This window comes from Muntiacus reevesi, chromosome 6, assembly GCF_963930625.1.
Source record: "Muntiacus reevesi chromosome 6, mMunRee1.1, whole genome shotgun sequence".
NCBI lineage: Eukaryota > Metazoa > Chordata > Mammalia > Artiodactyla > Cervidae > Muntiacus > Muntiacus reevesi.
Genome location: NC_089254.1, coordinates 46474632 through 46487066, shown reverse-complemented (window position 1 = coordinate 46487066; position 12435 = coordinate 46474632). Strand labels below are relative to the sequence as shown.

The 12435-nt window shown below is 44.6% G+C and overlaps 1 non-coding gene across 1 annotated transcript; it reads left to right on the top strand.

Moving 5' to 3' along the window:
- Window positions 1-7774: 7774 nt before the first annotated feature.
- On the top strand, window positions 7775-7846 carry TRNAC-ACA (transfer RNA cysteine (anticodon ACA)). Its single transcript has one exon. It is a non-coding gene; the product is annotated as a tRNA-Cys (tRNA).
- Window positions 7847-12435: the final 4589 nt, after the last annotated feature.

Here is a 12435-nt window from a genome sequence, read left to right as displayed (position 1 = left end):
AGGCTCATTTACTGCTTTATAATCTCTCCCTCAGATCAAAAAACATATTAGTGATGGGGTGACAAACTTTGGTATCACCAGCATCCTGCTCTAAGTAAATAAGCTAACTGGCAACATGTAGAAACACATTATCTTCTGTCTCTTCAGCTAGTTAACACATCTCCCTGTTAGAGTAAATTAGAATGTGTGGGATGGTGGGTGAAATTATAGGTTTTTATCTGTACAAAAAAGATTTTCAGGACCCAGATAATCACGATGGTGTGATCACTCACCTAGAGCCAGACATCCTGGAATGTGAAGTCAAGTGGGCCTTAGAAAGAAAGCATCACTATGAACAAAGCTAGTGGAGGTGATGGAATTCCAGTTGAGCTAGTTCAAATCCTGAAAGATGATGTTGTGAAAGTGTTGCACTCAATATGCCGGCAAATCTGGAAAACTCAGCAGTGGCCACAGGACTGGAAAAGGTCAGTTTTCTTTCCAATCCCAAAGAAAAGTAATCCCAAAGAATGCTCAAACTACCACACAATTGCTCTCATCTCACACACTAGTAAAGTAATGCTCAAAATTCTCCAAGCCAGGCTTCAACAATACGTGAAGCATGAACTTTCAGATGTTAAACCTGGTTTTAGAAAAGGCAGAGGAACCAGAGATCAAATTGCCAACATCCGCTGGCTCATCGAAAAAGCAAAAGAATTCCAGAAAAACATCTATTTCTGCTTCATTGACTATGCCAAAGCCTTTGACTGTGTGGATCACAATAAACCATGGAAAATTCTGAAGGAGATGGGAATACCAGACCACCTGATCTGTCTCTTGAGAAACCTATATGCAGGTCAGGAAGCAGCAGTTAGAACTGGACATAGAAAAACAGACTGGTTGCAAATAGGAAAAGGAGTCCGTCAAGGCTGTACATTGTCACCCTGATTATTTAACTTATATGCAGAGTACATCATGAGAAATGCTGGGCTGGAAGAAGCGCAAACTGAAATCAGGATTGACAGGAGAAATACCAATAACCTCAGATATGCAGATGACACCACCCTTATGGCAGAAAGTGAAGGTGAACTAAAAAGCCTCTTGATGAAAGAGAAAGAGGAGAGTGAAAAAGTTGGCTTAAAGCTCAACATTCAGAAAACTAAGATCATGGCATCTGGTCCCATCACCTCATGGCAAATAAATGGGGAAACAGTGAAAACAGTGGCAGACTTTATTTTGGGGGGCTCCAAAATCACTGCAGATGGTGATTGCAGCCATAAAATTAAAAGACGCTTACTCCTTGGAAGGAAAGTTACGACCAACCTAGATAGCATATTAAAAAGCAGAACATTACTTTGCCAACAAAGGCTCATCTAGTCAAAGCTATGGTTTTTCCAGTGGTCATGTATGGATGTGTGAGTTGGACTGTGAAGAAAACTGAGTGCCGAAAAATTGATGCTTTTGAACTGTGGTGTTGGAGAAAACTCTTGAGAGTCCCTTGGACTGCAAGGAGATCCAACTAGTCCATCCTGAAGGAGATCAGTCCTGGGTGTTCATTGGAAGGACTGATGCTGAAACTGAAACTCCAATACTTTGGCCACCTCATGCGAAGCCTTGACTCCTTGGAAAAGACCCTGATGCTGGGAGGGATTGGGGGCAGGAGGAGAAGGGGATGACAGAGGATGAGATGGCTGGATGGCATCACCGACTCGATGGACATGAGTTTGAGTAAGCTCCGGGAGTTGGTGAGGGACAGGGAGGCCTGGCGTGCTGCTATTCATGGGGTCACAAAGAGTCGGACACGACTGAGCAACTGAACTGAACTGAATTGATAAGAGATACTGAAAAACAATGTCTTCAGAATTGAGCACAAAGAGCTCCCCCACAGTCTGTGTGCTGTGCTTAGTCGCTCACTCGTGTCCGACTCTTTGCAACCCCACGGCCTGTAGCCCGCCAGGCTCCTCTGTCCATGGGGATTCTCCAGGCAAGAACACTAGAGTGGGTTACCATGCCCTTCTCCCGAGGATCTTCCCAACCCAAGGATTGAATCCAGATCTCCCGCATTGCAAGCAGTTTCTTTACCATCTGAGCCATCAGGGAGGCCCTCCCCCACAGTCTAGTGGTTAAGAATCCGCCTTCCGATGCCAGGGATGTAGGTCTGATCCCTGATGGGGAACTAGGCTACCACATGCCAGAGCTGTGGGGCCAAAAAACACAAAAATTGAGCACAGAAGTACAAAGTCTGATCTTTGCTTTGTGATAACTATTTAGCATGGATAAAAGTTAATTCTACATTTCTTGAGTTTACTACCCAGGCACTGTGGATTTAAATACTACTTCAAAATTACTGAGAATTTCCTGGCAGTCCAGTGGTTAAGACTCCACACTCTAACTGCCAAGGGTCAGGGTTTGATCCTTGGGCAGGGAACTAAGATCCCATAAGCCTTGTGACACAACCAGAAAAAGAAAAAGAAATTACTCCTTGCCTAGCTAAGCTGTTCTGGGAGAGAAGATACGAATGATATTTAGCGTTTGTTTTTAGAGACTGCCACTTTGCATTCAATGTCCATTTTCTCTGTTCTTTCCTGTGTACATGAGCATTTTGGCCATCTTAACCATTTTCATGCATTTACCACCCACCTGCATACACTGAAGGACCCAACTTGGCAACTAAACAGCAATGTACAGTGATAACTCCTAGATCCTTAGCTCCTATCTACATATCTCCTGGTCTCCAATTCCATATTTTCAACTCTCTACTGAACACGTCCAAGTGGGTGATTCTGCCAGCACTACAGTTTCAATTATCTAGTACCTAAAATATTAAATACATATTAGCTTCCTTATACTTATGAGTCATGATACCTCCAATCATCCATAATGGAAAATATTATAGCCATTCTCAACTCTTCCTTTTATCCCAATATCTAATTAGTCACTGTTGATGCTGACTACAGCTAGAAGCAGACCTGGAGATAAGCATTTGAGTACAGCAAGTTTGTTGGAGAGATTATCCAAGAAAACATCAGTAGGGGATGGAAAAGAGATGGAAGTGACTTCAGTTACATTAATGAGATTGTTGGATGGCATCACCCACTCAGTGGACATGAATTTGAGCAAACTCCAGGAGATAGGGAAGGACAGGGAAGCTTGGCATGCTGCAGTCCATGGGGTGGCAAAGAGTACGACACGACTGAGTGACTGAACAGCAACAATGAGTAGATTACACATGTGGGCAGCTGGGTCTCAGACACATGGAGACCTCTGGAGAGCAGCATAGAGCACGCTTCAGAGTTGTCCTACCCAAAATATATCCATCAGCTTCCATCAGGCTTTGGTTGAGGACTGCTCCCAGGGATTTTTAACTACATGGCACATCTGGCCTGCCCTGTAAGTGGGCTGTGTGAGCACTAACAGAGAAATCTCTCAGGCAAAACATCCCTGGTGCTTCCAAAAAGGCAGCATTAGGTGAGCATGAAAAGAAAAAGTGAATGCTAAATGTATACAGGTGAGACACTAATAAGGTTGGCTATAATCACCAAGTTCTATCAATCTGAATGTGAGAATAAGTGTGAAGGGAACACCAACACAGTCTCCAAACTTTTGCCTTAGATACTGGGCTGTTTAGTGAAACCAGTACAGAAATAAAAGCAAGTACAGCTCTGGGGAGAAACTGGAGACAGACGGCTCCCCTAAAAAAAAAAAAAAAGAATCGAATATTAATGCATAAATGTGGAATCTAGAAGAATAGTACAAATGAACCTATTTGTAGAGCAGGAATAGAGACACAGATGTAGAGAACAGACACAGGAACACAGACGGGAAGGGGAGGGTGGGACAAATTGGGAGATTAGGATTGATGTATATACAGCCTTCCCTGGTGGCTTAGGCAGTAAAGAATCTGCCTACAAAGTGGGAGACCTGGGTTCAATCCCTGGGTCGGGAAGATCCCCTGAAGAAAGGAATGGCTACCCACTCCAGTATTCTTGCCTGGAGAATTTCATGGACAGAGGAGCCTGGCAGGCTGAAGTCCATGGGGTTGCAACGACTTGGACATGACTGAGCGACTAACCGTAACATACTACATGTGTAAACCAGATAGCGAGTGGGACCCTGTTGCTTAGCACAGGAAGCTCAGCTCAGTACTCTGTGATGACCTTGATGGGTGGGGCAGGGGGTGGGATGGGAGGGAGGCTTTAAAGGAAGGGAATATATGTATACATATAGCTAATTCACTTCATTGCACAGCAGAAAGTAAAGCACAGTTGTAAAGCAATTATACTCCGATTTTTTTAAAAAGTGATGCTTGACCTAAAATCCAGACCATTCAAAGGAGTGCTCCAGGCAGTGAGCATCATCCCCATGCGCATTTTACACCTGGGAAAGAATGTAGTGAGAACTGGAATAATAATCAGTAGACCAAAGTCCTAAACCTGAATGCTCTTTAATCTATCATAAGTCATGTCTTGGAATCTTGGTTGTCCAGATTTTCAAATGAGGGGCTACAAGCTCCTTTCCAGATGTAAAGCTATTCCAATGAATTGCAAAGAGTTTGTTTCCAGAGAACCACAGAACAGTTACATCTGTAACAGAAGTTCATTACTCTGGGGACTGTTGTCTGGTGGAACGCTCATTCCATGGCCGAGGGATCTATCACAATGTGAGCTCACATGGACCTAGGAAGCCCACGTGGCCAGCCCTGGCTCTTCTGAGCTGCGTGGGTAAATGGGCACAGAACCTAAGCCAAGCAGACGCTCCCGCCAGGACCACCATCCAAAGGGGTGGCACAGAGAAACTGGCGGCTCAGACCCCATCCCACTGGCAGCTGGTGATGGTGGCACTGCTCCGTTCAGACCCTGCCTGGGGAAAATCTCAGCTGGGGCCACCTAGCTTCTTGCCAGCTTCTCAAAACCACATTGCTTGTTTCACTGTCAGATAACCTGCCAATAATTTCTTTTTCCCAAAAGTGAACCAGAGATTATTTTTCAGAGGTTACTTTCAATCCAGAAAGTTGAGGTGCACCACACACCTTAAATGAACCTAGGAGTCTTACAATATTACATGAAAGGTATCGTAAACCCAGTTGCTTTTTTTTTTTTTTAAGGAAAGGAAGCTAGTTCAGAGAGCTTAAATACTATACCTAAGGTCAAGCAATCAATCAGCGGTAAACCACAGTGAGGCCCTCCCCTTCACACAATTCTGTGCTACATCTGTTCGTGGTAGACGCAGCACTAGCCAGGAAGGGAGTTCCTCGGTTCTTTCTTTGTACCACCTCATTCTCTTGCAGGGAACACCTCATCTCTGGTGTTGGCTGGCCTCGATTGTGCTAGGGTTGAATGTCTCCATCTGTTAGAACACAATGCTTTCCTCATAGCTCAGTTGGTAAATCATCTGTCTGCAATGCAGGAGACCCGGGTTCGACTCCTGGGTCGGGAAGATCCCCTGGAGAAGGAAATGGCAACCCACTCCAGTATTCTTGCCTGGAGAATCCCATGGACAGAGGAGCCTGGCAGGCTACAGTCCGCGGGATCGCAAGAGTCGCACATGACTTGGTGACTAAACCACCAACCTGCCCACAGAGCCCTTTCGCCAGGTATTTTGTGGGTTTGCTGTAGCCAAAATTCGGCCTCTGCGCACAGCATCGAATTGAATCTCAGAGACAGAGTTTGGGGGAAGTAGCAAAGAATAGCTTTATTGCTTTGCCAGGCAAGGGGGCCACAGCAGTACAATGCCCTCAAAAGAGTGTGTCCCATCTGAAGTGGGTAGGGATGATTTCATAGCAATGGTCCACAGAGCTCCCGGACATTCTTCTGGCTGGTTAGAGGTGAGATACTTGGGAGGCAGCTTCATCAGCGTGCAGACCTTTGGTCTGGGGCTGACGTACTTCTGGGCAGCATGTAGTTACCTTCTTTTATCCAGTAGGGGTTTGAGTATCTGTAGAACGGCCTAAAACTAATGTTCTGTTTACCACTTGACGGGGGGGGGGGGGGGGGGGGGGGCTTCCCTGGTGGCTCAGAGGTATAGAATGTGCCTGCCAATGCAGGAAATGCAGGTTCAGGCCCTGGGTCAGGAAGATTCTCTAGAGAAGGAAATAGCAACCCACACCAGTGTTCTTGCCTGGGAAATTCCCAGGACAGAGGAGCCTGGAGGACTACAGACCAAGAGTCTGGCAGGACTTAATGACTAAAGACTAAAGAAAAACAACCCTTGAGGGGGAACCAGGACCCTGCCCCCAGGCTTCACTATTGTTTCCTGACTGCGCCTCCCGTGTCTCCACAGTTCACTCTGAGATACCTTTTGAAAAAGAAGGAAAGTCCAGAAAAGTAATGTTATGTGTTGGGGTAGCGATGATGGGATATACCATCCTCTGCTTCAAAATGACTCTAAACACAAAAGTAGATCACTGGTGTGCAGAATCAACAAGTGAACAGTTACCAAATGGTCTTTGTTGAAATGTTGTGCGGGATATTGAAAGGAATGCAAAAATGTTGTCAGCAAATCTCCGTGATCTCAAAAGCTAGTTAATTGATGAAATAAGGCAAGCAGTGAAGAATATGTGGCAACAGACCAGCTCAGGCTAGGCCTTCTGTTCATACTTTTTCACCCCCACCACAATTAATCAAACTCACACCCTTGCCTCCTCTGAGTCTTCCATCAAAAGTCACTTTCTCAACTAAAAATAAAATTATCATATGATCCATCAATTCTATTTCAGGGTTTACATCCAGACAAAAGTATAGTTCTAAAAGATACATGCACACCAGTGTTCATAGCAGCATTACTTACAACAGCCAAAACATAATGTCCATTGACAGATAAGAGGATAAAGAAGATGTCAGTTCAATTTGGTCACTCAGTCATGTCCGACTCTTTGTGACCCCATGGACTGCAGCATGCCAGGCTTCCCTGTCCATTACCAACTCCTGGACTTTACTCAAACTCATGCCCATTGAGTTGGTGATGCCATCCAACCATCTCATCCTCTGTTGTCCCCTTCTCCCACCTTCAATCTTTCCCAGCATCAGGGTCTTTTCAAATGAGTCAGCTCTTCACATCAGGTGGCCAAAGTATTGGAGTTTCAGCTTCAACATCAGTCCTTCCAATGAATATTCAGGAATGATTTCCTTTAGGATGGACTGGTTGGATCTCCTTGCAGTCCAAGGGACTCTCAAGAGTCTTCTCCAACTTCTCCAACAGTTCAAAAGCATCAATTCTTCGATGCTTGGCTTTCTTCACAGTCCAACTCTCACATCCATGCATGACCACTGGAAAAACCATAGCCTTGACTAGACGCACATTTGTTGGCAAAGTAATGTCTCTGCTTTTTAATATGCTGTCTAGGTTGGTCATAACTTTTCTTCCAAGGAGTATGCGTCTTTTAATTTCATGGCTGCAGTCACCATCTGCAGTGATTTTGGAGCCCCCAAAAATAAAGTCTGACACTGTTTCCACTGTTTCTCGGTCTGTCACAGGGACAGGGGCTTTGGGAGCAGCAGACCTGGGTGTGGCATAAGCCCTCTTGGAGGAGGTCACCATTAACCCCACCACAGAGCTGCCAGAACTTACACAGGGCTGGGAAATAGACTCTTGGAGGCACAACAGAACCTTGTGCACCAGGACCCAGGAGAAAGGAGCAGTGACCCCACAGGAGACTGCCCCAGACTTGCCTGTGGGTGTCTGGGAGTACACGGCGGAGGCATGGATCGGTCGTGGCCTGTTGCAGGGTTGAGGGCACTGAGTGTAGCAGTCCACGCACGGGATCTTTTGAGGGAGGTCACCGTTATATTCATTATCGACTTCCCCAGTGGCTCAGATGGTAAAGCATCTGCCTACAATGCAGGAGACCCGGGTTTGATCCCTGGGTGGGGAAGATCCTCTGGAGAAGGAAATGGCAACCCACTCCAGTACTCTTGCCTGGAGAATCCCATGGGAGGAGCCTGGTAGGCTACAGTCCTTGGGGTCGCAAAGAGTCGGACACGACTGAGTGACTTCACTTCGCTTCACTTCAAATAGCAGGGAGGGAACAACTCCACCCACCAACAGAAAATTGGATTAAAGATTTACTGAGCATGGCCCCGCCCATCAGAACAAGACCTACTTTCCCCCTTTGTCAGTCTCTCCCATCAGGAAGCTTCCATAAGCCTCTTATCCTTCGCCATCAGAGGGCAGACAGACTGAAAACCAGTCACAGAAAACTAACCAATCTAATCACATGGACCACAGCCTTGTCTAAAAAAATGAAACTATGAGCCATGGTGTGTAGGGCCACCCAAGACAGACAGGTCATGGTGGAGAGTTCTGACAAAATGTGGTCCACTGGAGAAGGGAATGGCAAACCACTTCAGTATTCTTGCCTTGAGAACCCCATGGACAGTATGAAAAGAAGATATAATGAATTATTACTCATCCATAAAAAAGAATGAGATGATGCCATTGCAGCAATGTCAACTACAAATTGGGATTCCCTGGTGGATCAGTTGGTAAAGAAACCACCTGCACTGCGGGAGACCTGGGTTCGATCCCTGGGTTGGGAAGATCCCCTGGAGAAGGGAAAGGCTACCCACTCCAGTATTCTGGCCTGGAGAATTCCATGGACTGTATCAGACATGACTGAGCAACTTTTACTTCACTTCACTTCAACTACAAATTGGCACTTGCCAAGAGCATTGCCAATAACTGAGCAACCAGGGCATTTGCCATCTCCCTTTGCAGAGACTGGGCTTCCCTGGTGGCTCAGCTGGTAAAGAATCTGCCTGCAATGTGGGAGACCTGTGTTCCATCCCTGGGTTGGGAAGATCCCCTGGAGAAGGGAACAGCTATCCACTCTAGTATTCTGGCCTAGAGAATTCCATGGACTGTATACAGAATTCCAGGGAGCTGAAGCTCCAGCATTTTGGCCACCTGATATGAAGAATTGACTCATTGGAAAAGACCCTGATGCTGGGCAAGATTGAAAGCAGGAGGAGAAGGGAACGGGAGAGGATGAGATGGTTGGATGGCATCACCGACTCAATGAACATAAGTTTGAGCAAACTCCAGGAGTTGGTGATAGGGAAGCCTGGTGTGCTGCAGTCCATGGGGTCACAAAGAGTCAGAAAGGACTGAGTGCCTGAACTGAACTGATCGTCCGAGGGGTCGGAGAGTCAGACACTGACTAAGCGACTTTTACTTCACTTCACTTCTACAGGCGTTGAGCACTGCGCTGCTGCAGCTGTTGACTTTCAACACTCGGGTGTAGTGAGGCGCTCTGTGCTCCAGGGAATCTAGTGAAGCAGGTTTTCAGATAGTTAGGTATTTTCAGGAACTGATTTCAAGATCCCAATCCCGGTATCTCTTCATATCTAAAAAAGCACTAAATTCCTTCATGATGACATCAGCTCAGGACAGGGAAGCCTGGAGTGCTGCAGTCTGTGGAGTCACAAAGAGTTGGACACAAGTTAGTGACTCCACAACAACAAGCTTTAATGTAGAGAATGGATATACAACAAAGAACTACTACATCGCATGTGCGTGCATGCTAAATTGCTTCAGTCTTGTCCGACTCTTTGCAGCCCAGTGAACTGTAGCCCGCCAGGCTCCTCTTTCCATGGGGATTTTCCAGGCCAGAAGACTGGAGTGCATTGCCAGGCTTTCCTCTAGGGGATCTTCCTGACCCAGGGACTGAACCTGCATCTCAGGTATTGCAGGCAGATTCTTTACCACTGAGTCAGTGAGGAAGGACAGGGAGCTTTATTCAATATCCTAGGATGAACCAAAATGGAAAAGGACATTCTAAAAAAGAATGTACATATATATATGTGTGTGTGTGAATAAATTTGCCATACAGCAGAAATTAACAACATCGTAAATTAACTAAATTTCAATTTAAAAAATGTCATGTTCTCAGTGAGGTTTGTCCTGACCTTAATAAACACAGTCCAGGCCCTTCATTCTCATTCTCCCTGATTCCACGTTATTTTTGTCCACAGCACTTACCATCTTCTAACATATGCTATAATTCCTCTGTTGTGTTTATTTTATAAATTTCTCTGCTGCCAGGATCTAAGCTCTATGACGGCTGATTTCTGCTTTGTTCACTGATGGTTCCCAAAAGCTTAGAAGAGTGTCTTGCACATAACAGACACTCCAAAAAGAAAAAATAAAAAACTGTTGAATCTGAGAAATGGAATATTTCTTGCCATATCAAGAAACAAGGATGTCACAGTCACCCATGATTACAGCCCTTCAGTGTGAGCCATGAGTCCTGAGGGTTCACAGGACGGCAAAGAATACCCGACATTTAGCAACCATCAGACTACCGCCACTCCCTACAGTGAGCCCCAAGGAAGTTCAGGATTTGAAAACCGCAAGACACCATCCCCAGATGGCTGAGGTGCATATCCAAGGAATGATTTCAGTGAACCCAGACTCTTGCATCTTCCCACATGTAGAAAAGGGCTAGCTAGATTCCTTAACTTGGGTCATCTGGTTTTCTTCAATGAACAATCTTTCAATGTTTAGACTACCTACCCTTTGTTGCAAAACTTCTCTATAACCTGACTCCTCCTCTTGCCTCCTCCAGAGCAGTTCTCTCAAGGTTACTTGAGATGCTATCTTCCAGGCTTGAAATCTCAAAAGTATTCCCCTAATAAAATGTAACCCTCAACTTTTAGGTTGCTTGCATTTTTTTCAGTGGACAAATCTATGAAAGTAGACAGAAGAGATACTAAATGCTGCAGGAATATTAATGGGGAGAGGTTACAATGAGCTGGGAACTTGAGGGAAATCTTTAAACAAAAAAACCAATTATTTACATTAGTGTTTTCCCTGTGCTTCCCATCAGAGGGTTCGGTTTTGGGGAACTGAGATCCCCAAAGTCACACAACATGGTCACACAACACGGCCAAAACAAAAATAATAATAAATTGATCTTTGAAAAGTGGATAGGATTTTAACAGAGAAGAGTAAAAAAAAAAAAAAGGAAAATGTAATTTCTGAGTCATGAAGACTTCTAGGCAAAGAGGATTAAAAGACAAAAAAGCACAATAGTTTCCAGGGTACTAGAGGGAAAAAAGTATAGACTTTGTAGTCACCAACTCTCCTTTGGCAATTCATTTGCTCAGGTCTTTAGAGAAACTGGCTAATTCTCTCTAAATCTTTTCCTCATTTGTAAAGTGAGGAGAATGATACTATCACTGAAGACTGTGTAAAGGAGTTTTAAAAACTCAAATAATGCACCTGGCACATCATCATTCCTTAGAAATACAAATTATTACACTGCTCTAACACACTGACATTTATCAAACATACAGTTGAATTCACTTTCACAATAATACAGTTTGAGTCACCTGACCTGAATCTCTACAGGTATGCCATTGAGTCTTCCATAAAATGGGTTAGGGTGGTGCTCAAGCAGTCTGGTGGAGACGGGGATGGCAACCCACTCCAGTCTTCTTGCCCGGAGAACCCCATGGATAGAGGAACCTAGTGGGCTGCAGTCCATGGGGTCGCAAAGAGTCGGACACGACTGAGCAAACTTCCCTCTCTCACGCACACACTAGCCGTGGTCCCCAGAGCGACCCTGTGTTAGTGTCGTCAATTTGGATGATATAAAAAGAAATTCCTGCTCAGTGAAATGCAATTATTTCTCTAAGTGAGCAAATCTATGAAGTGAAATGGCACCGCGCATACACAGGACTTCTAATTCCAGGTCTACTATTTTTTTCAACAAATTCTCTATTTCTAACCATTTTATTTGAGCCACACAATTATATTGCTGATCCATTCAATCAATGAAAAACCCCTGATGTTTCTGAAATCTGTCATTGCAGAGACTTCATTGGATAGTTCTCTCTCTCTCATCAAGAGCCTAAGATAAGAAGAACTGAACTTCTGGAGTGTACCTCTCAAGACCACTTTCTGCAGCTTATTGAAGATGTCCTCTACATGGTTTTTTCTTGAAGAAGTTGAACCTCTGCTGGTGGAAACAGTACTTAAGGGGAACTGAGCTGGAAATACCCTTTACTTGATTTTACTCCACACATTTACAAAATGATGTTTCCAGTTTAAAAAAAAATTTACACTAGCCATTGAGAAATTGATAGAAAAAGAAGTTAAATGAACAAAAACACTTAAGATATGTGAATAAATACACAGTGAAGTGAAAGGGTTTTTGCCATATCCAGGGATTACTAGAGCAAGAAACACTGTGGGAGAAAATGGTGGGAGGGTACTAGGAAATCACTTAAGCAGAGAACACCTGGATCTACTTCCGAGAATGACAGGGTATGAAGGGGGACACAGGACAGCTCAATACACAAACCTGATAAAATAGATAGGCTCAGATGAAGAGTTGGGAGAGGGGTGATTACTGGAGAAACACAATGCTACCTAGATTAAGCATTTACTCTGAGTAGCTATGCTAAAGAATATAATCATTGTCTGTGCAAAATGGGTATTTCTTTGTTACCGACTACAGGC